At 39.5% G+C, this 22640-nt stretch overlaps 1 long non-coding RNA gene across 1 annotated transcript in view; it reads left to right on the top strand.

Moving 5' to 3' along the window:
* LOC115940796 (uncharacterized) overlaps positions 1–22640 on the top strand; it is a 95995-nt gene that overhangs the window by 23610 nt on the left and 49745 nt on the right. The window contains exons 6-9 of the long non-coding RNA XR_014146450.1: positions 2172–2446; positions 8028–8249; positions 8329–12135; positions 13477–13645. This is a non-coding gene — a long non-coding RNA (uncharacterized LOC115940796). The remainder of the gene's footprint in view (positions 1–2171; positions 2447–8027; positions 8250–8328; positions 12136–13476; positions 13646–22640) is intronic.

The following is a 22640-nucleotide window of genomic DNA, read 5'->3' as shown; positions in this document are numbered from 1 at the left end:
ATCCTCTTCCTACCTCCATTATAGCATTTGCCTATTAACCTAGGATTTCAGGTTTATGTATCTGTGTCCTGTCCTTGCAGGTAAACATTAGTTTGGACATTTCATTTCTGTGTCCCTAGCATTCGGTGTCATGTAGCATATAAAATAGAGTTATATTAGTTTCAGGTCTAAAATATCGTGATTCAACAATTCTATATGTTACTCAGTGCTCATAGTGATAAGTGTACTCTTAATCCTCTTCAATTATTTAATCCATCCCCCACCCCACCTCCCTGCTGGTAACCATCTCTTTGTTCTCTATAACTAGGAGTCTGTTTGGGGGGTTGTCTCTTTTTTTAATTTGTTCATTTGCTTTGTTTCTTAAGTTCCACATATGAGTCAAATCATATGGTATTTGTCTTTCTTTGACTTATTTCACTTAGCATTATACCCTCTAGATCTATCTATGTTGCAAATGGCAAGATCTCATTCTTTTTTATGACTGAAAAATATTCCGTTATATATATATATATCTTCTTTATCCATTCATCTATCGATGGACACTTGGGCTGCTTCCATAATTTAGCTATTGTAAATAATACTGTAATAAACATAGGGGTGAATATATCCTTTCAAATTAGTGTTTTTGTATTCTTTGGGTAACTACCCAGTAGTGGAATTACTGGAACATATGGTAATTCTATGTTTAATTTTTTTGAGGAACCTCCATACTGTTTTCCACAGTGGCTGCACCAGTTTGCATTCCCACCAACAGTGCCGGAGGGTTTCTTTTTCTCCACATCCTCGCCAACACTTTTTGTTTCTAGTATTTTTGATTTTAACTTCTTATTCTGACAGGTGTGAGGTGATACCTCAGCTTGGTTTTTGATTTGAATTTCCCTGATGATTAGTGATGTTGAGCATCTTTTCATGTGTCTGTTGGCCATCTGTATGTCTTCTTTGGAGAAATGTCTGTTCATGTCTTCTGCCCATTTTTAAATTGGATTATTTATTTTTTTGGTATAAGTGCTTTATGTATTTTGGATACTAACCCTTTACAGACATGCCATTTGCAAATATCCCCTCCCATTCAGTAGATTGTTTGTTTGTTTGTTTTGTTGGTTGTTTCCTTTGCTGTGCAGAAGCCTTTTATTTTGATGTAAACTATTGGGAAATAGTTTATTTTTTGCTTTTGTTTTCCTTGCCTCAGGAGACATATCCAGAAAAATCTTGCTATGGCTGATGTCAGAGAAATTACTGCCTGTGTTCTCTTCTAGGATTTTTATGGTTTCAGGTTTCATGTGTAGGTCCTTGATGCATTTTGAGTTTATTTTTGTGTGTGGTATAAGAAAGTGGTCCAGTTTCATTCTTTTCCATGTAGCTCTCCAGTTTTCCCAACATCATTTGTTGAAGAGATTATCTTTTTCTCAGTATATACTTATTCCTCCTTTGTTGAAGATTAATTGACCGTATAATCATGGTTTATTTCTGGGCTCTGTTCTGTTCTATTGATCTACATGTCTATCACTGTGCCAGTACCATACTGTTTTGATTACTACAGTTTTATAGTATATCTTGAAATCTGGGATGGTGATGCCTCTAGTTTTGTTCTTCTTTCTCAAGATTGCTCTGGGTATTCGGGGTCTTTGTGGTTCCATACAAATTTTAGGATTATTTGTTCTAGTTCTGTGAAGAATACTGTTGGTATTTTGATAGGGATCATATTAAATCTGTAGATTGCTCTGAGTAGTATGGACAATATAACTATATTCTTCCAATCCATGAGCATGATGTCTTTCCATTTCTTTACAGGTCTTTCACCTCCTTGGTTAAGTTTATTCCTAGGTATTTTATTATTTTTGGTGCAACTGTAAATGGGATTATTTTCTTAATTTCTATTTCTGCTACTCCATTATTAATTTATAGAAATGCAGTGGATTTCTTTATATTGATTTTGTAACCTGCGACCTTACTGAATTCCTTTATCAGTTCTAGTAGTGTTTTGGTGTAGTCTTTAGGGTTTTCTATATATAGTATGTCATCTGCAGATAGTGAAAGTTTTGCCTCTGCTTTACCAATCTGGATGCCTTTTATTTCTTTTTCTTGTCTGATTGCTGTGGCTAGGACTTCCAGTATTATGTTGAATAAAAGTGTTGAGAGTGGCCATCCTCATCTTCTTTTTTTTTTTTAAGATTTATCCATTCACTTGTCAGAGAGAGAGAGAGCGCACAAGCAGGGGGAACAGCAGGCAGAGGGAGAAGCAGGCTCCCCGCCGAGCAAGGAGCCTGACATGAGACTCAATCCCAGAACCCTGGGATCATGACCCAAGCCGAAGGCAGACGCTTAACTGACTGAGCCACCCAGGCGTCCCTTCATCCTCATCTTCTTCTTGACCTTAAAGGAAAAGCTCTCAGTTTTTCACCATCGAGTATGACGTAGCTATGGGTTTTTCATATATTATGTTGAGGTATGTTCCTTCTAAACCTATTTGTTGAAGGTTTTTTTATCATGAATGGATGTTGTACTTTGTCAAATGCTTTTTCTGCATCTTGAACAGATAGTTGTTATCAAGTACTCTAAATGAAAATAATTTGTCTTTTATTTTTGCTTTTTTTTTTGGTCTACTAAGTCCATCTTTTTAAAAGTTACTAAGTATACATTTGAGAAGAAAACCAATTCCCAGAAGTAGTATTTATTTAAAGCGATTCCTTAGAAAGTTCTGTAACTGCATGATCTACTTTGAGTAAACACTGCATGAAGCCCCAAGTTCAGTTGAACTGGCACAATTTCAGTTCTCTGTTGACTAAAATCAACCCACATGTTGCTCCTCAATACACTTATTAGATTTGTTATGCTCTTAACTCCTACTGATGTGAAACTGATTCAAGCCATAGGAGGAAAGCTGCTAATGAATTGAGTACCCAGATATAATTCTGTGTGTTCTAAGATAATATAATTAAGAAAAAAAGGTATTACATGAACCACCTTATAAAAGGAAGAATAAGTGAAGTGGTGAGGACCTGGAGTCTCTCTGCCTGAATTAGAATCCTGGCTCTCTATCGCTTTCTACATGCACAGCCTTGAGAAAGTTACACAACTTCTTTTGAGCTCCTTTCCTTATCTGCCAAAAGGGGAATACCAATGTATCAATACATAGAATGAGCTTAAACAGTGCCCAGCATTTCATAAACACCCAGCAACTACTAGCAATTATTATTTTCATTATAAAGGATACATAAAAGAAAAAGCAAATGGTTATTTCCCTCTGATAATCACTATTAGCTGGCTAGAGTATATCCTCCCAGAACATTAAATATGTAGTTTTTTAAAAGATTTTATTTATTTATTTGACAGAGGGAGAGAGAGAGAGAGAGCACAAGCAGGGGGAATGGCAGAGGGAGAGAAGCAGACTCTCTGCTGAGCAGGGAGCCTAATTGCGGGGCTGAGATCATGACCTGAGCCGAAGGCAGATGCTTAACTGACTGAGCTATTCAGGTGCCCTTAAATATGTAGTTTTTTTTTTTTTTTTTTAAGATTTTATTTATTTGCGAGAGAGAGAATGAGAGACAGAGAACATGAAAGAGAGGAGAGTCAGAGGGAGAAGCAGACTCCCCGCCGAGCAGGGAGCCTGATGCGGGACTCGATCCTGGGACTCCAGGATCATGACCTGAGCCGAAGGCAGTTGCTTAACCAACTGAGCCACCCAGGCGCCCAAATATGTAGTTTTTTAAAAAAGATTTATTTATTTATTTTAGAGAGAGACAGAGACAGAGAACATGAGTGGGGGGAGGGGCAGAGGGAGAGGGAGAGAGAGAGAATCTCCAGCAGACTACCCGCTGAGTGCAGAGCCAGATGTGGGGCTCAATCTCACAACCCTGAGATCATGACCTGAGTCAAAATCAAGAGTTGGACACTTAACCGAATGAGCCACCCAGGCGCCCCTAAATATGTAGTTTTAACCAAAAAAAGCAGTATTGCGACAGGAATGTTAATGCTATGTTAGCAATGACTCGGTTCAACAAAACCTAAGTGTACAGTTTACAAATAGTTTTTCTAAGGAAATTTGCTTCAAAACCTGGTTTCTGTATTACTTCATGGTTTCTCGGTATTAAGAAAGATACTGGAAGAAAATACAAGATGATATAGTTACTGAAGAATTCATGATCAAATATATTCAGTATTCACACACTGTCAGTATGAATTCAATATTCATGACAATCATTCTGGGTGAACAACCAAACTATGGGGCTGAGTTTCTCTTTAACTCCATATATATATATATATATATATATATATAGTATTTTAGAGATTGCCCTTCTATGTATTCTATTTCTGGTCATTGAGAGGAAAGCTGTTGCTTAGCAACCAGTGGTTTCTGTTTGGCTGATGTGTAAAATGGAAAGCCGTGCAAATAAGAGGCAAATAATTCTGTCCATTAGGAGTGCTGACTTACTAGTTTTAACAATTAAGTTGGCTCCCAACTTAGTTTATGGTTCCTTGTGTGGAAAATATAAAATATGAGATGGAAGTTGTATCATGATATTTACTAATTATTTTTAAAGAACACAGATTGATTCACAAGATGTAAATTAGTGTATAAAAAAGGAATAATTCAAGGATAGTAAAATTACCTAAGTTTTGAAGTATATGTTTAATGTTTCAAACAGAAAATATTTACATCTTAAAACAAAAAGGAAGAAAACTAAAATATATACACTGACTTCTCAAATTGCAGCCAACAAAAAAATATGTTTATACTCTTAAAAAACTTTCAGCATGATTTTATATTATTTTCTCTTTTTCTTTCTAAATATTTTATTTATTTATTTGGGAGAGAGAGAGAGAGAGCCAGAGAGAGAGAGAGCATGAGCAGAGGGGAGGGGCAGAGGGAGAAGCAGACTCCCCACTGAGCAAGGAGCCCAATGTGGGGCTTGATCCCAGGACCTGGGGATCATGACCTGAACTGAAGGCAGATGCTTAACCAACTGAGCCACCTAGGTGTCCCTCCTTCATTTATTTAGGTTTTTAGCATAGATTATGCACTAGGAAAAGAGAGGTCACGTCATATGGTGATAAGACATTAAATGGTGGTGAGAGTCCCTTGTCTGCTGCTAACAAACACTGACTCTAAAGCTAAAGAATATTTATTGGAATGAAAGGATTTGGTGGTGTTGATGGTGAACTCAGGATTGATAGGATATTGGGGAATAAGGCTTGGAAATGTCCTTAATTTTAGCCACTTCAGAATACTTCTTGTGGTGATTGCTGTTTCCTTCTGTCTTAATGTTTTATTTATTTATTTATTTTTAAAGATTTTATTTATTTATTTGACAGAGAGAGAGCACAAGCAGGCAGAGTGGCAGGCAGATGGAGAGGGAGAAGCAGGCTCTCTGCTGGGCAGGGAGCCGGATGTGGGGCTCGATCCCAAGACCCCAGGATCATGACCTGAGCCAAAGGCAGCCGCTTTAACAGACTGAGCCACCCAGGCACCCCTGTCTTAATGTTTTAAAAGCCCAGGTGAGAGCACCTGCTGGCTAATTCCTCATATGCCTGCTCTTTGGCTGGGCTGAGTGGGGGACCAGGAAGGATCTGGTGTTTTCAATTTCCATGGAAGTATGCAACTGGATTTATAGGACTGAATACTACTCAGGAGACTTCTCTTCCCCAAAAGTAAATCTGGGTGCTATTAGAAATTAATGTTGGAGATATATATATGGCTATAAACATATACATATTTATGGGTACATATATATATATATACACACACAGAGAGAGAGAGAGGAAAAATGTTGTGTAAGACTCACTTACAGTAAGTCTCTAGGGTCTACAGATCAACTCATCTATGACCTAATTGCTTCTGTCTTTTGATGTTACTCACCTCTAAAGTATATAAAAATCATCAACTTCATATATTTACTAGGTACTATAAAATTATCATTGAGTTAGTGGTATCTAGGTCATTTTAGAGAGGTAATATGTAAATACAGTTAGAATTTATAAAACAGTAATGTTTGCATATTTTTGTATGCAATTTAAGTCATTAATTTTTATGATTTGAAGTCTTATTTATCTTTATACTATCACTGAATATCAAGGACATTGAAGAAATCTGTAGAATCACAGAAATTAAAACAAGAATTAATTAAATCAAGAATAAAATTAAACCAAGGTTATTGAGTGCAACTTTTTATACGATGTGGAAGTAAACTAAGAGGCAATATGCCAAATAATTCCTTTACATAACTGGATTTTTGATTCAAAGAAAAAGCTCATTAGATGGTGAAAGAGTTTGCACATATTTCTCTGGTAAAATATTTTGGCTTTGACTTACTTGACTATTAACAAAATTCCTTGTCCCTTAACCTAAAAAACCCTCTATTACAATTTGATCTGTCAGTTGGATTATTTTGGTAGTGGCCAGTGAAAATAGTCAAGCTCCCCAAATCTTCCCTATGTGTTAGGATACCAGGTCAGCTCCTAAAACAAAGGTCCAAATAATGGTCTCAAACAAAATAGAACTTTGTTTCTTTCCCACACAATAATCAAGCTTAGGTAGACTAGGTCTGATTTGGCAGTTTCATGGTACAAGGAACTAGGCTTTTTCTGTTTAATTGCTCTATCATCTTCAACATAAAGTTGCCATCCGTGGTCTAATATGGCTGCCCTTGCAACTGCCATATCTGCATTCCAACAAGTGGAAAGTGGAGAAGGGCAGGGGGAGGGCACATAACCCTTTAGCTTACATACCATTGGCCAGAACCTAGTCACATGGCCACACCTACAGCGCTGAGAAACAGAGCTCTTAGTTGGTGGGTAAGTTCTATTGTTATAGAACTTACTATAGGGTAGAGTGGAGGTTTTCTGGCATATCATCTCATCACAAACTTATTGCTATCTTATTGTGCTAAAATAGAAAATGTCTACTTATTAAAAAAATAACAGTAGCAACCCAAATGTCTACTCAAAGAAACAAGCCCTGGAGGAAATTAAGTAATGTTATAAAATGATGTAAAATTCCTACGGAGTGTGTTATCTACACATAAATTAAACTGTTGTCTTTCAAACTATTAGGATAATATATATTGTACCAAAGAATTAATTAACCTACTGGCACCCCAGACAGAGTTCTAATATCCTTAGAGAGCAAGTGATTAAGGGCATCTTAGGTATGGTTCTGCTACTTTCAGACTCCTCATATCATTGGCATGTTCCTGAAATTCTATATAAATGTTCCAAATGGTCCTCAGAAAAAGACATGGTCTTATATCAAAACCCTTAAAAATATATATTCCCTGTGATCCAGAAATTCTACTTTTAGGAGTTTATCCTAAGGAGAACACTGAGGATGCAGAAAAAGATTCATCTATAAGGATATTTATTGCAAAACTTTTTGTTGTAAAAAAAAAAAAAATCAGAATAACCTAAATGTCCCCAAAAAGGAAAGTGTGTACACAAATTGTTATGTCCATACAATAGAATAGCACACCACCTTTACAAATGATAGATGAGAAAAAAAATGATAGATGAGAAATATGTTTATTGACATGGAAATTTGCTTACAACAAATTGTTAAGTGAAATATGCAGATTAGAAAACAGTATGCACGGTGCTATCCAAATTAAAGGTATACATTTTTATAAAGTGTTACAAATTAAAACTGTAAATATATATTTTTAAAGATTTTATTTATTTATTTGACAGAGAGAGACACAGTGAGAGAGGGAACACAAGGAGGGGGAGCGGGAGAGGGAGAAGTAGGCTTCCCATGGAGCAGGGAGCGCGATGAGGGGCTCGATCCCAGGACCCTGGGATCATGACCTGAGCCGAAGGCGGACGCTTAATGACTGAGCCACCCAGGCACCCCAAAACTGTAAATATTCTTGAAGAAGGCTCACCAAAATACAAAAAATGGTTATTTCTGGGTGGTGGTATGATAGGTCATCGTTGTTTAATTCTTTTTGCTTCTTCAAATTTTTGAAAATTAGAAAAAAAAGAACACATATCATTTGTATAATCACATGTTTTGTTTTGTTCTGTTTTTAACATAGGAAGAAATTAAAAGCTGTGTTCTCTTAACTCTCAGCCAGACTCAGAATGGCGCAGGAAGACAAACCTTCTCCCAGCCTGATCTCCAGGGAGTCTCTTGTTATGGAAACAGTCCTTCCCCAAAGCCTCTTTGGCAGTTTGGTCACCCCAGGAATAATCACATGTCCCACAGACAGAGCCAGATTTTAGATGACCTTAAAATCCAAGAGCATGGGTTTTATTCTGTAAGTAAATAAACACTGAAAGTTTTTGATAAGGATATATTTCCTCCCTCTATCTGTCTCAAGATTTTCTACATCATAGGTACTTAGAAAACCATTGCTGAGTGAATAAAGGAGTGATCAGATGAGTGAGATAATGAAGAGAAGAGAAACTATTTTGATGGCCTAGAGCAGAAGATCCATGGAAGTACACTGGCAGGATATGGCCAGAGACAGTATGGAAGAGAGTTGGCGTCTAAGACAACTTTGGATTTGGTGTTTAGGGGCCAGAAATGAATGACCAAGAGAAATTGGAAGTCAGAAGCATTAGTTTTTACTTCTTAAAGGTAATGTTATTTGGTTATCTATGAATAAGGAGACATGGAGCATGGAGTTGGAAATGAAAGATTGGAAATCCAGTAAGAGGACTGAGATCTTTATGGAGGATTAAGAATTATGCCACAGGCAGGCTGGTTGAAATCTGGGAGTGGATGCTTAGAGAGAAGGATCTGGGGGGATTAAGCTCACCTGCATTTAGGAGGGAAGGACCATAAATGGGGAGCTGATGAAGCAAACAGGGAGACTGGCCAGTGAAAAGGACCCTTCTCTTCCTTCCTCCAGGCCTGAGATGGCTGTGCTCAGGTGCTTTTATAGCATCTTGTACACTATCACCAAATTCTCCCACAGAGAACTTAAAATACTAATGGGGAAAATTTCAAACATATCCAAAAAGTTGAGAATAAGATCATGAACTCAATGTACCAATCGCCCAGTATATCAGAGCTCAATAAGTAAAGCAGAACCACCCGGATGTGTGTGTGTGTGTGTGTGTGTGTGTGTGTGGTGTGTGAGTGTGTGTCTAAATATAGGTTTCCATAGCTATCCAAAAGTAGAGTATTCCTATGAAACGATTCGCAAGGCAAAATGGTGTAAAGTGACAAAGCCATTACCTTTCATTTATATGGAAAATTTTTGGAGTGTTCCCAGACCAAAAAAAAATAACCTCTCTTAGGCTTTTCTGATACCTTTGGCCACATCTTGCCAAAGGATGCACAAAATAAATCAAGATAAATCACAGGTGCTCACAGACACAGTTCAAAGCTATGGCGGCTTGATGAGATGCTGAGTGTAGTTCCCCAGAGAAGGAGCTTGGGGACGCCACTCTGGCTGCCTGGGGTGCGTACTGCTTCTGTAACGGCTCACTGCAAGACAAACCCTGAACGTTATTTTTGCTTTTTGCCTTTTTTTTTTTTTTTTTTTGCCAAAAGCGAAAATCTTCTTAGGATTTCTTTCCGTTAACCAAAACAGGTACTGTTGTAGGTCTTTCATCAAAGCAAAGTGGCACAACGTGAACTTTCAAAAGTGGGGGATACCTGTATACATATATATGTGTGTGTGTTTGTACAGTCTTGTAACTATGGGACCATAGCATCTGTAAGGCTGTTGTCCTTGCATCTGCTACTGGAATTTGAAGTGCCCGGGACGGGCAATCAGGAAGGGAAGATGGGTGCAAAGTGGAGGAGAGCAAGAACAAGCTGGAGCTGGGAACTTGGAGGATGGACTGAAACTCGTCTTGCCTCTGACCTTGGTGGTGTGGGTGTCCTGCTGAACTCAGGTCCCTTCATCAAAGAGCTAGATACCCACACCTTGCCCTGGAGTTGGAGAAGCTGAAGAAAGTTCAAAGAGTAGTTGGAACAGATGTAGGCCTGTCCACGGTCTCATGCCAAGTTGGTGAGTGAGCAGATAAACAATATGTATGGCTATAAAAATAGCTGCAGCTTGACTTCTATTCCCCAAATTCCACATAAGAATGGCTCTGGTGGACCACCCTAACCAGAAACATAGAGGGAAGAGAGTTCTGGGAAGTAAAGTTCAGTCTAGCCAGGCTGACACATTGCGAAGCCGCCACGCCTCATTGCAACAATTATCATCCCACGGTGAGCCTTATTTCATCAGTTCCTCCACCACCTTCCTGTCCCCCATCCATTTTGTGGGGAGAAAATCCTAGGCACCATATCATTTTATCTTCTAATCATGTTGTACTTTAAAAGTTGAGATTTTCTGCCTATAAACCATGAGCTTCTTGAGAAAAGGATCCTTGTCTTATTTAACTTGCACCTCACATGTATAGATATTTATAAATGCTTGTTGACTGAGTGATAAATGCTTTTCATGTGAATGAGTGGAAGTCTAGCAAGAACAAGTTTGATGTTGTAAGGCAGTCTTTGCCCCGAGGAATTGGATTCATGTGTTGCTACCTCCATAAACTCGGTCCTTCTCTCTAATGCCTCCAGGTTGAAATAGGCACTTCTTTGTGCCCCATGGTGTACCTTGTTCATACTTCTACCACAGTACTCATATACTTTGTTTTTAATTTGTTTACATGTCTTCCCCTTCTATTAGATCTAAGCGTCTTAAAAGAGAGAACCAGGCTATTTGACCTCTCTGGCTTTTATTTTTTTTAAGTTTCAAACATAAAACTGATAATATTGGCCTCCCTCACCAGGATTCCTGTGAAAATTTCTCATGAAGGGAAAGAGTTGGACTTTTCTGTTTTTATTTTTCTACTGCCTTGGGTTCATAACAATTACTTATATATAATTTTCCATTATGCCTGGTATCTTCAAGGTCAGTGCATGGGGTAATATACATAGGGAGTTAGAAACTCTCATCAGGACAGTGGAGGTGTTGCTTTTCTCACAAGAATTATGAAAGGATCATGAGTCCTTCTACCTTTCACAGTAGTCAGGACTCTTGACTGCAAGTGACAGAATCTAACTTGCACCAGAGTAGACAAAATGGCAACCATATTAGCTCATATAATGAAACCACAGAGCCCAGGGATTTGATGCCATAAGGACTCACGTCTCCCTTCTACTCATCCTTATATACCTTTGTATGCTAACCTCATTCTCTCAAGCCTGCTTTCCTCACAAGGTTGACATAGCCCCAGCTTCTCTATCTGAGAGGAAAAGCCTCATTCCTCTAGACCTTAGTTAAAAAATCCTGAGAAAGATGCTCATTTCTGTGGGAAAGGTAGGGAGAAGTATGGGTTATATGAGAGGGTACTGCGATTAGCAATCATCATCAGAACCACAGAGTTGGGGTGAGGTTGGCGCAGTTCCCCCAAAGAAGTGTAGTATGGGGTCCCCAAAGCAAAAGACAGCTGCTACACCTGTGCACCTTTTAAGTGCAAAGAGATATGAAGTGCTAAACAGCAAATAAAATTCTGTTGCTAATTTTACAAACATTTATCCCTGTGCTAGGTGCCACAAAATAAATGAAAGTGAACAAGAAATAATCTTTATCCTTAAGAAGTTTATAATACATGGAGGGATTAAAAATGCATAGGTAATCATGATTCAAAGGAGAATACTGTTATCGCCAAAAGCACATGAAGTGTTATAGAAAGTTCTGTGTAGAGGGAGAGACCATATTGACTTGAGCAAGGTAGTTGGTTTGGACTTCATGGAACATCAGAGTTCTGATAAGCATAGATGGAACTTTGGACAGGTGATGAGCAGATACTTCATCTCACTGAAGCTGCATGTGGAAGTCTCCTACTTGGGAGAGGTGTGCAGAGGGTGTTTGGGGGACCTGCAGGGAATCCAGCTGCAAGCTGGAGGATTGATTTAAAGTCATATTATGGTGGCCCTTGACTGCCGAGCTAAGGAATGTGTACTAATAAATCCTATGCTTTCTCTCCCTGAAACCAATGGGAGCACCGAATGAGTCCATGGAAGAAAAAATCTGGTCTCTGGATATATCTCACTGCAGAGCTCTAATAGTGAGAAGAGAGCATGGCAGTAACTAAAGTAGAAACAGGTGTCAACTGTACTGTTATTGTCAACATGTCTGATGTTAGAATACGTACAAAAGGCCTACAAAATTGGATGACCTACAGCTTGAGGTGGGAAGATTAAACCAGAAGATAATTTTCAAAGCACGGGATAACATAAGCTAGTGGTTCTCAGAGCGTGAGCTTGGGACCAGCCTCAGCAGTATCACCTGGGAATTTGCTAGTAATTCAAAATCTTAGGCCCCATTCCCCGCTTACTGAACAGAAACTCTGGGGAGCAGGTTTCAGCAATATGTGTTTTAATAAGCCTTCCAGATGATTCTGATAAATGTTGAAGTTTGAGACCTTCTGTGTACTAGGCTGAAAATGATACCCCAAAAGATCCACGTTCTAATCCCTAGGACCTGTAAATGTTACCTTATGTGTGTGATTAAAGATCTTGAGACAAGAGATTACCCTGGATTATCCGGGGGGGGGGGGGCGGAGAGGGGTGGTGCTAAATGCCCTCACAAGTGTCCTCATAAGAGACAGGTAGATTATACAGAAGAGGAGGAGGTCCTGGGCCCAGGAGGCAGAGACTGGAGTGAAGCAGCCAGGAGCAAAGTAATGCCCACAACTACACAGAAGCTGTCAGAGGCAAGGAATGGATTTTCCCTCAGAGCCTGTGGGTAGAGTGCTGGGTGGCCTTGCAGACACTTTGATTTCAGCTTGATGGCATAGATTTCAAACTTCTGGTGTCTAGAACAGCGAGGCAACAAATTTCTGTTGTTTTGGGCTACCAAGTTGTGGTAATTTGTTAAAGAGCAGCCACAGGAACTCATACACACCAAAATGAGAAAAAAACGTTAGGATAAAGTACTTAGAAATTCGCTGGATTCTTATAATAAGAAAATGTACTTGCTATTACTTTAAAATTCTAAAAATAGTTGATTCTTTTGTGTTTAGTAAAATTTGCCACATCTAAACCATTTTCCTAACACAGTTTGCTATTGATTGTTAAAGTGTAATAATTTTCATAATGTTAGCATCAAAGATGGCCTTTATATACCTTGATTTCCCTGTGATAGCTAATCCTGCAGGAAACCAAACAAATTCTGTTGGGTTGAAGGAAAAAAAACAAACAGGAGACATTTTGCTTATATGTACGATTTGCATGAGTTACAGAGCTGTAATAAATCTTCCTTCATGGATAAGACAATGTTCTTGGAAAATAATAGTGACATTTATTTATGGAAAATGCTTCAGAATAAATATGAGAAGATTTTCTATCTATAATTATGCTACTTGATAAAATATTCAAGCTCTCTTTAAAATACCTGGAACATTGTAATACTTGTAATAACATTTTTCTTGTGCACAATGCTTCTCAGATCACTTTCATATATATATACATATATATATGTATATATATGTGCAGAAATCCCCCCCTTATCCACTGTTTCGCTTCCACAGTTTCGTTACCCACCATCAATCGCGGTCAGGAAGCCGATGATCCTCCTCCTGACAAATCATTGGAAGGTCAATAGTAGCCTAACTTTACATCACAACGCCTGCGTCATTCAGTCTTTTTGCTTCATCTCATCCCGTAGGCATTTTATCATCTCACATCATCACAAGAAGGGTGAGTACAGTACAATAAGATATTTTGAGAGAGAGAGAGCACTTTACATAACTTTTATTACATTTATTGTTATAATTGTTCTGTTTTATTATTAGTTATTGTTAATCTCTCACTGTGCCTAATTTATAAATTAAACTTTATCATAAGTGTGTCTATGTATAGGAAAACATATCATATATAAGATTTGGTATTATCCATGGTTTCAGGCATCCACTAGGGGTCTTGGAATGTGTCCCCTGCAGATAAGCGGGGGACTACTGTATTCTTGTTTAATCCTTGCAACTACTAGGTGAGCTGTGCAGAGCAGGAGTTTTATTTTTCTTATTTTACAAGTAGGAAACAATGATGCTCACAAAAGTTAAATGACTGGCACAAGGTCACAAAAAAAGGTTGCTATTGGATTTGAGATTAGAAACTACCAAAATCTGTACAATGCTATTTCTAGGGATCTGGGTTTCCTTAGCTGCCCTCAACAAGGTGTATTAGTATTTGTGGTTAATTATGCTATGGCTGATTACACCGTGGTTCTTGTAGTCTGTTTAATTCCATCCGATAGGCATTTGCTGAGCATCTATTGCATGTCTAGAACTGTGCTAGTTAATATGGGGTCCTTTGTAGAAAGTGCTGGATACAGTCCTTGCTCTCAGAGAATGCATGTTATTAGGGAGGAATACCTACGTAAGTGGAATGGATAGTCGGAGAAAGAATAAAATCAAAGGCCACAATCTGGGAGACTTTATACAGAAAACCTTAAAGAATGGATCTGATTCAGAGAGGTGAAATGTGGAAAAGCATTCCGAGAGGCAACAGGATGTGTGTGTGTGTGTGTGTGTGTGTGTGGTGGGGGTGAGAGTGAATGAACAAAAGTGTAGAGGCTGAAACAGCACGGGGACCTGGGGAAAGTGATAACCTGAGCTGTCAGAAGCACAAGGTGTGTATGCTGAATAATGGGAGTAGGCTTCGTGGTGCCCACCTGGCCTCAGACTTAACACAGTGGCTGAAATCTTTAATATTTCCAGTGAGCACTGCACCCTAGAAAAGTAAGGAAAAAGCCGTCCTCATATCTAAACATTAAAACACAACTTAAAAACCTCTCTTTCTGTTCAATTCTCCTATTCTAGTCCTATGGACATAGTTCCTCAGAACTTACAGTTCTGCTTCTGTGTTTTCTGAGGATCACAGGTGTGTGTGTGTGTGTGTGTGTGTGTGTGTGTGTGTGTGTGCGCGCGCGCAGGCTCATCCATGTCTGTAGGTATGTATAAATGTATTTGAATACCGGGTCATAAAGTTCCTCTTAGGGAGATGTTTTCAGAATGCAAGGTGAAGACACAGTCTGCAAATAGACAGGGAAATCAGACTTACATAATAAAGTGACAATTTAGGAGATGGCGTTAGCAGGAGAAAGAGGGCAAGGGAGGAAGTAGAGAAGGGAAGGGAAGAGCAGAGGAGGGCAGAGCCTGAGGAGAAAGGACAGCAGGTAAGAAACCTTCGAGGCCAGGGCGGTTGAAGGACTCTCAAGAACAGGGCTTAAAAAAAAAAAAAAAAAAAAAGAACAGGGCTATTTAATTTTTACTTTTAAATTATTTTTGATGCTTCCATTTAAATCTTTGCTATTGCCTTGAATCTTCCACAAAAGTTAGTTATACCCAGAGCCTTGAGTCAGTGATACTTGGTAAAGCATATAGAGTGAGGTGTGTGTGTGAAGGAATCAGGGTCCTGTCTAGCATGAGGCAGCAGGAGTGTAGCTCTCAGGCAAAGCCAAAGTGGATGGCAGACCAAAATAAGTCGGAGCCATTGGTGCCAAAGAGAAATCTAGGTACGTTGTTCTCCTTCCCCCCAGTCCCTGGAGAAACTGGGAAGGATATTGAGTCTTCCATTTCATGGAGCTTGGGGTTCCAGCCAATTTCATCTGAGCTATACAGGACTTGGTTACCCCTGCGTATATGTGGGTTACACCAGCTTGTGGTCAGTCACAGCGACGCTTCAGTCTCTGCTTCACTGGGCTCCTCTGTCACCAAGGAAAGGCCTTTCTGTTTGCTGAAAATCACCAGGTGAGTTAGCCAGCTCCTGGAGGAGGAGGTAGAGTTAAATTGGCTAAGGGTATAGAGTCTTCAGAGAGTGACTCAGGTTTGGCTTCTCTTGGCTCCACAGCCTATTTTCTGTTTACCAGAGGATTAATCATGGTTTCCAAATTGGTCTGCCAGGATGCCAGCAGGACTGGTTAAAGAAAGCAGAGGTGCTGAGTTTGGGATTTTTCCATGCTCCGATCAGTGATTTTCAGCAGGAAAATGAAGGGATGAGAGTCTTCCTTTCTAGCCTCACAATGAATTATTGAGGGTCCTATAACTCATCTGATTCTGGTCACTTGTCCCAGAGTAAACTCACCAGATTTATAGCAACTGAGGTGAGATGCCTGACTTCTTTCTTTTTTGGTCAGCATAAGAGTGAATTTATAGTGTTTATTAACCAGATTTGGTAGATATTTGATTTAATTCACCCTAGCAACTATTTAATAAATAGCATGTGCTAGGCTATAGAAGGCTAAAGCTGGTATTTACAAGGATCAGGGAGGGTTTGGAAATACATAGAAAATAAAAAAATAAAAAGTAAATAAAGGAATGAATGAATGAATGAACACTTATATACATACATACATACATACATACATACATACATCTTTAGTCCTTAGAAGGGTTTGAGCCTTTTTGCTATATTCACTAGAACACTTTTAGGATATGTTTTTTCATATATTTATATATAAGCAATATGTCAACAAAACATCTTTTTGCACTTGATGATGATATCATGGGAGAAGTCTTTTTAGAAGCAATAATGATCTTTCTCTCATTTGTTGGGTTGTTTACCATAGGAGGTGGTTTGATTGCTTTGCACTGTTACTACTTCCACAGATACCAAGAGAGATCCCATTTTCCCAATGAGGGCAAAGAAGCTCTTGAAAACACCAGAGATCATTTTTAAACGGAGAACTTATTTTTCAATTAGCTGAAATGACTTTAAGTAATTTGTGATAATGTGCTTCCAAATTTAATATATAGGTGTTTATCCTTATATTGGCAAGAATAATCTCTAGCTGGGGAAAGTTGTATTAATCTCACAAAAAGATTTATATTGTGAAGTAGATTGGTAAAAAGAAACCTGTGACAGATTCTGTTATGGTATTTTTTGCTTTATCAGTTTTTTCTTTCAAAGTAGTAAAAAAATTAGGATAAAGAAACAGGTTGCAGTATTATAACATTGCTATTTGGGTCCTGATTAACCTGCATCCCTTTGACTGCTTGCTTTATATAAATTTGCATTTGCAAAACATAGGTATTATGATATATATGCTGTGATTAGAACAAAGACAGACAGATAGATAGGTAGACAGATGGACAGACAGCAAAGAAGTACTCTTGCTAACTTAGTCTCCAAACCCTACTGATGCCTGAAATCCCCCTTCCTCCATAATGTTGAGCATAGTCCCTTTCCCCAGTGTTTTGTGCGTGTGCTTCAGACAGTGATGCTACCTTAAGGAGCATTAATCATCAGGAAGTGTGGCATATTCAAGGAGCATGTTTTCACCTTTTCTGACACCTTTCCTCTGTGCCGTTAATCTGGCACTTCTTATTAGGCAAGAATGATGATAACCAAAAGTCTGTTCAATATTCCCAACTGACGAGATAGAGAAGAAAGAGCAACAATGGTAAATATCGGGATAACCATTCTCACACTCTCTTCTGGATCTGACCTACGCTTGCAGAGATCAAGCACACAGAGCAAGTGAGGACAAAAATGGCACAGCAACTTGAATTCCTGAATCTGGGGTTGAGAATTAAGGAGTCTAGCTTCCAACTACTCTGTGGACTTGCTGAACCCTGGGGCTCTGTGATGACCAAGTGAAGGGAGGATGGGATGACATCAAAGTTAGAAGGCTCCTGGGGTGCTTTCCTTAGGAACTGTAAACTGGGGTGTTTTAATCAGGCTGTTCGGAAAAGCTTCAAGAGTTGCCTGCTGTAGTGACAGTGCCATGGAAGCAATAGTTAAACAGGAGAATTCATTTAAGGCAAAGCCTTTTAAAAATCATTTTGAAATCTAGAGTTGGAAGGGCTTTGAAGGTCATCTGATCTACCTCCCCATCTGCTGTAAGAATTCCTCTACAGCATCTCTCAAGAGTTATCATCCACTTTCTGCTTGAACACCTATCATGACATGGAATACACTTAAATACCCATTTTGGTAGTAGCCTTTCTAGGCATATTTACATATTCCCCTCACATAATTATAATCATCCAGAAACATCCCCTTCAGTGTGGTAGCCAAATAACCTTTTCCTTCTAGATTTCCTTATCTTTGTGCAAAAGCACATGCTAGATACTATGGAGAGTGGACAGGATTGAATAACATAGAATAGAATCCTAGCTTTAAGGACATTTCAGTCTAGTGGATGAATTTAGGCACAAGATGCACTTTGCCTGGGAGGAATAATCAGGGAAATTTCAAAGAAGAGATAATATGTGAACTTAGCCTTAAAGTGTGGGTAAAATTTGGAAAGACTTTTCCAAGAATGGCCTAGAAAATAAGCAAAATTTTATCATATGGGAAAATAATGCAGTAGAATTCAGGTTACTTGCTTAAGGACTCTATTTCCCAGAAGACAACAGCGGGAAGCTTTCCATTAAAGGACTTGCTTTTGGAGATGTAGATTATTGCACCCTTTGATTTTTCAAAGATGATGTTAGTTGTTCTCTTTTTCAACAGAAGTTTCCTACTAAACCATATTTCCTATCCCCAGAGTGATCTTATACTGAATAGAAGAAAGGAAGTAAGTAGAGTTCCAGAAAGCAACCTTAAACCATATTTATTTTGAAGAAATATCCAAAGGAGACATTTTTAAAGGTACTTTTATTCAGAATTTAGAAAAAAAAAGGAACAAAAAGGCAAGTAGCCCAGATATTGTCCTATAGAATACAAATGTCAGCTAAGAGGGAGAGCCTTGGCATACTTATATGGCAGAAGTTTGAAGTATGTTTTTTGATTTGCATTCCCTGGATGTGCCATATGGGTTACTCACGGCCTGAATGTAAACTCTTTTGTTCATTGCCCCCTTCCCTGGGCTAGTCCAGACCCAGATCTACTATGTCTCTTTGGGTTTGCTTACTGGGCACAGAGGAGGGATATGGTCAGTGGCTAAGCCACGGGATAGAACGCTGCCTCTTTCACCACTGACTCACAAGATGAGTGGGCCAGCTCACTTCCCTTTCTGATGTTTCTGTTCCTTTGTGTATAATGGACGATCTTCATTTCACTTCATTCCACAGAAATAAATGTGTATATTTGTGAGTGTTTTTTGAGACAAGAATGGAAAGGAGCGTAGTAGCAAAGCACAGAATCACTTTCAATTCTATTACTGTTGCACCAGCAACAGCCATGGGATATTCCATCAAAGATAAATAGCAGCTTTCTCAATGTTGGCTTGTTTATTGCAGGGTAAGAATGAAATCTTGGGCTAACCAACTTATATTCCCAGGTTGACTCACTTCCTTACCTTCTTCCTAGCTGCTAGAGCAATAGGGTCAGTTGCCAAAGGGCTTATTTTGCCTTCCCTAAACAGGGTTGGTGTTTCATCCTTGAGTTCAGTCCACAAGATAGAGTCTTATTCTTCTACAGATACAGAGGTACATTGCTTTCTGATGAGTTTCGTGAATAGTAAATATTTGCAAAGAAATCAAATCTCTCCCCTAGTTGGAGTTATTATTTCAGAAGAGTTTCTTCTTTGTTTTGGGTTGGCTTCTCAGCCTGGTAAAGTGGGAAGAGCAGAGGAATAAGAAGTAGATTAAGCTACCTATTCTAATTGTGCCCTTAAGTAACCATGTGACTTTGGGCAAATGGCACTCTAAAGTCCCACTAGTTTATGACCTGGCCATGTAGGGCCTCAGTTTTGCCATGTCTAATATTTTGGATTCAGATTAGGTGATTTTTATAGTCTAAATATGGAATTCTGTAGCAATTTCAGTCATCTGTGTTACTGTTGCTATGAATGTCTTGTTTTTAGTCTTAAGGAATTTGTAACAATAATTATTTACTTTTGAGAATTAAGTTGAAAGATGAACATATGAAAGTTAAACAGCAGTAATACATTTTACAAGCAGGCTTCCTATTGAAAATGATAACTTGTCCTTTTTTTAAGATTTTATGTATTTATTTTATTTGAGAGACAGAGAGAGAGAGCAGGAGCATGAGCGGGGTTAGGGGCAGAGGGAAAGGGAGAGAGAGAATCAAAGACTCCGAGCTGAGCAGAGCTCGATATCACAACCCCGAGATCATGACCTGAACTGAAAGCAAGAGTGGGTCACTTAACCGACTGAGCCACCCAGGCGCCCTGTAACTTGTCTTTTCTTTTTCTTTTTTTAAAGATTTTATTTATTTATTTGAGAGAGAAAGAATGAGACAGAGAGAGCATGAGAGGGGGCAGGGTCAGAGGGAGAAGCAGACTCCCCTCCGAGCGGGGAGTCCGATGCAGGACTCGATCCCAGGACTCCAGGATCCTGACCTGAGCTGAAGGCAGTTGCTTAACCAACTGAGCCACCCAGGCACCCTAACCTGTCTTTTCTAACAAAATATTTGACCATATATTTTTAGCAGTTTGATGCATGTTCTGCATAACGTGGGCCACCTGCTTAGCTCTCCAGTCTTCAGACTTTTCTCCATACTCAGTTCCATAGTGATTTGTATACCTGTGGCTTTAGATACCAACTATTCATTGATTAGATACCAACTATTCATCGATTCCAATAGATTTACATATCCAGCCCAGGCTTCTCTCCTAAAATCCAGACTCATATTCTACCATTGGTGACATCCTCATTTGGATTTCTGGTAGGGATCTCAGACTGAACGTGTCCAACACAGAATGCCTGATCTCCACTGCCTCCCAAATTGCCCTCCACACCCCTGCTTCTCCCCATCATGGTGCATGGCAACTCAGACCTTCCACATGCTCACGCCACAATTTGGTTGTCATCCTCACCACCTCTCCTTCTCTCACAATCTACTAACTGTCTCCCAATTGGTCTCCCTGCTTTCCGCCCACGTTCTTTTTATGAATCATTTTCCAAATAGCAGCCAGTGCGTTCCATTTACAAACGAAGTCAGAAATCGTGTCACTGCTCTGCCCAAAGCTCCTTAACTGATCTGAGTTAGTAATTGATTCTTGATCACTCAGAGCACAAGCAGACACTCTGGCCACGGTATCCTTTTCGATTTCATCTCTGTTCCTCTCCCCTTGCTCACTAGGCCCTGCCACATCACTCTCCCTGGAGCTTGCCAGACGTGTCATCCCTGAGGCCTTTCCATTTGCTGTTTCCTGTCCTGAAATGTTCTTCCTCTATATATCCTCATGGCCCACTGCCTTGCCTCATTCAGGTTTTTGTTCAGGTGTTATATTCTTACTGTGTTCTTCCCAGAGCTGCTTCCCTGCCCTGTCCTCATCCCCCCATGCCCTGCCCCTGTTTTCTCCTATCACCTTTCTCTACTTTTTTCTCCATAATTCTTGTCACCACAAAATGCTTCGTTTCTCCACCTTGGCACTGTTTTTTTTTTTTTTTTCAAGGTTTTATTTATTCATTTGAGAGGGAGAGAAAGCAGTAGGCAGAGGGAGAGGGAGAAGCTCCCCGCTGAGCAGGGAGCCCGATGCGGGACTTGATCCCAGGACCCTGGGATCATGACCTGAGCCAAAGGCAGACACTTAATCGACTGAACAACCCAGGCACCCCACCACTTTGGCACTATTCTTTTGGAATAATTCTTTGTTGTTGGGGATTACTCTGTGCTTTGTAGGATGTTTAGAAGCATCCCTGACTTCTTACCCACTAAATACTAGCAACTCTTTTCTTCTTCCCTATTGTGACAACCACAAATATCTCCAGACATTGTTAAATGTCTCCTGGGGACATTTAACCTCCTGGTTGAGGACCACTGCTCTAATACAATATGTGTTTTACCTATTTATTTACCTCCCTTCCCCACTGCTAGAATATAACTTCCATGAGAACAGGAATTTTTGTGTGTTGTTCACTGCTCTACTGTGAGTCCCCAGAATAGAGCCCAGTGCATAGTAAGTGCTTAGCAAATATCTAATGAATGAATGAATAAATGAAATGGGCTCTTACCTCGTGCCTCTGTCCTCATTAAGCTGTAGTCATCCTAGCCTTTCTTCTGCCTCTTGTACATCCTGAACTCATTCTCACCTTCCTGTCTTTTTCTTTCAGTTCCTGCTTCTGGAAAGCTCTATCCACACGTCATCACATGGTGGACCCCAGCTTGTTACTCAGTTCCCTACTCAAATGTAACTTGCTCAGAGAGGCCTTCCCTGATAACTCTCCCTGCCTGCCAGAGATACTCTGTATCATGTTACTTCACTACATTTATCTCTGCAATTATTTGTTTCATGTATGTCAAATTATTCTTTGTTTACATGGTGAATTTCTGTCTTTCTTAAAAGAATGCTCTCTGAGCCCTCAACCTTATCTGCTTTATTTATCATGGCAGCCCCATAATTAGAACAGTTCCAGGCCCATAGTTTGTGGGCTGATTGAATGAAAAAGCCTATCTCCTAAGCAATTTCAATGTGGAAGAGATTCTCAGTAGTTAGGAGTTAAGGATTGTGTCTGTCAGGGTTCAGTTGCAAAGAATAGAATCCATTTTAGCCGGCTTAAGCAGAAAAGGATTAACTATAGCATGTGGCTTATGGAATCCCTGAGAGGTCTGAAGAAACAGCCTCCAGGTTGAGCTTTCAAGAACAACCTGGAAAGCCACACACTGACTGGACCACCAAGGGAGAGACTAGATTTTGTTAAGGAGACCTCTCTCCTGCTAAACCAGGAAGCTGAGGTGCCAGCTACTGGCTCTGAGACCAAACCACCACTGTCAGGACCACAAAGCTAGCATGAAAAGGTCAGCAGGAAACTGCCCCAGAAAAACCAGGTACCATCACCTC

Source organism: Leptonychotes weddellii, chromosome 6 (genome assembly GCF_054177405.1).
Source record: "Leptonychotes weddellii isolate Sample4059 chromosome 6, ASM5417740v2, whole genome shotgun sequence".
Classification (NCBI taxonomy): domain Eukaryota; kingdom Metazoa; phylum Chordata; class Mammalia; order Carnivora; family Phocidae; genus Leptonychotes; species Leptonychotes weddellii.
This window is presented reverse-complemented; position numbering and strand designations above follow the sequence as displayed.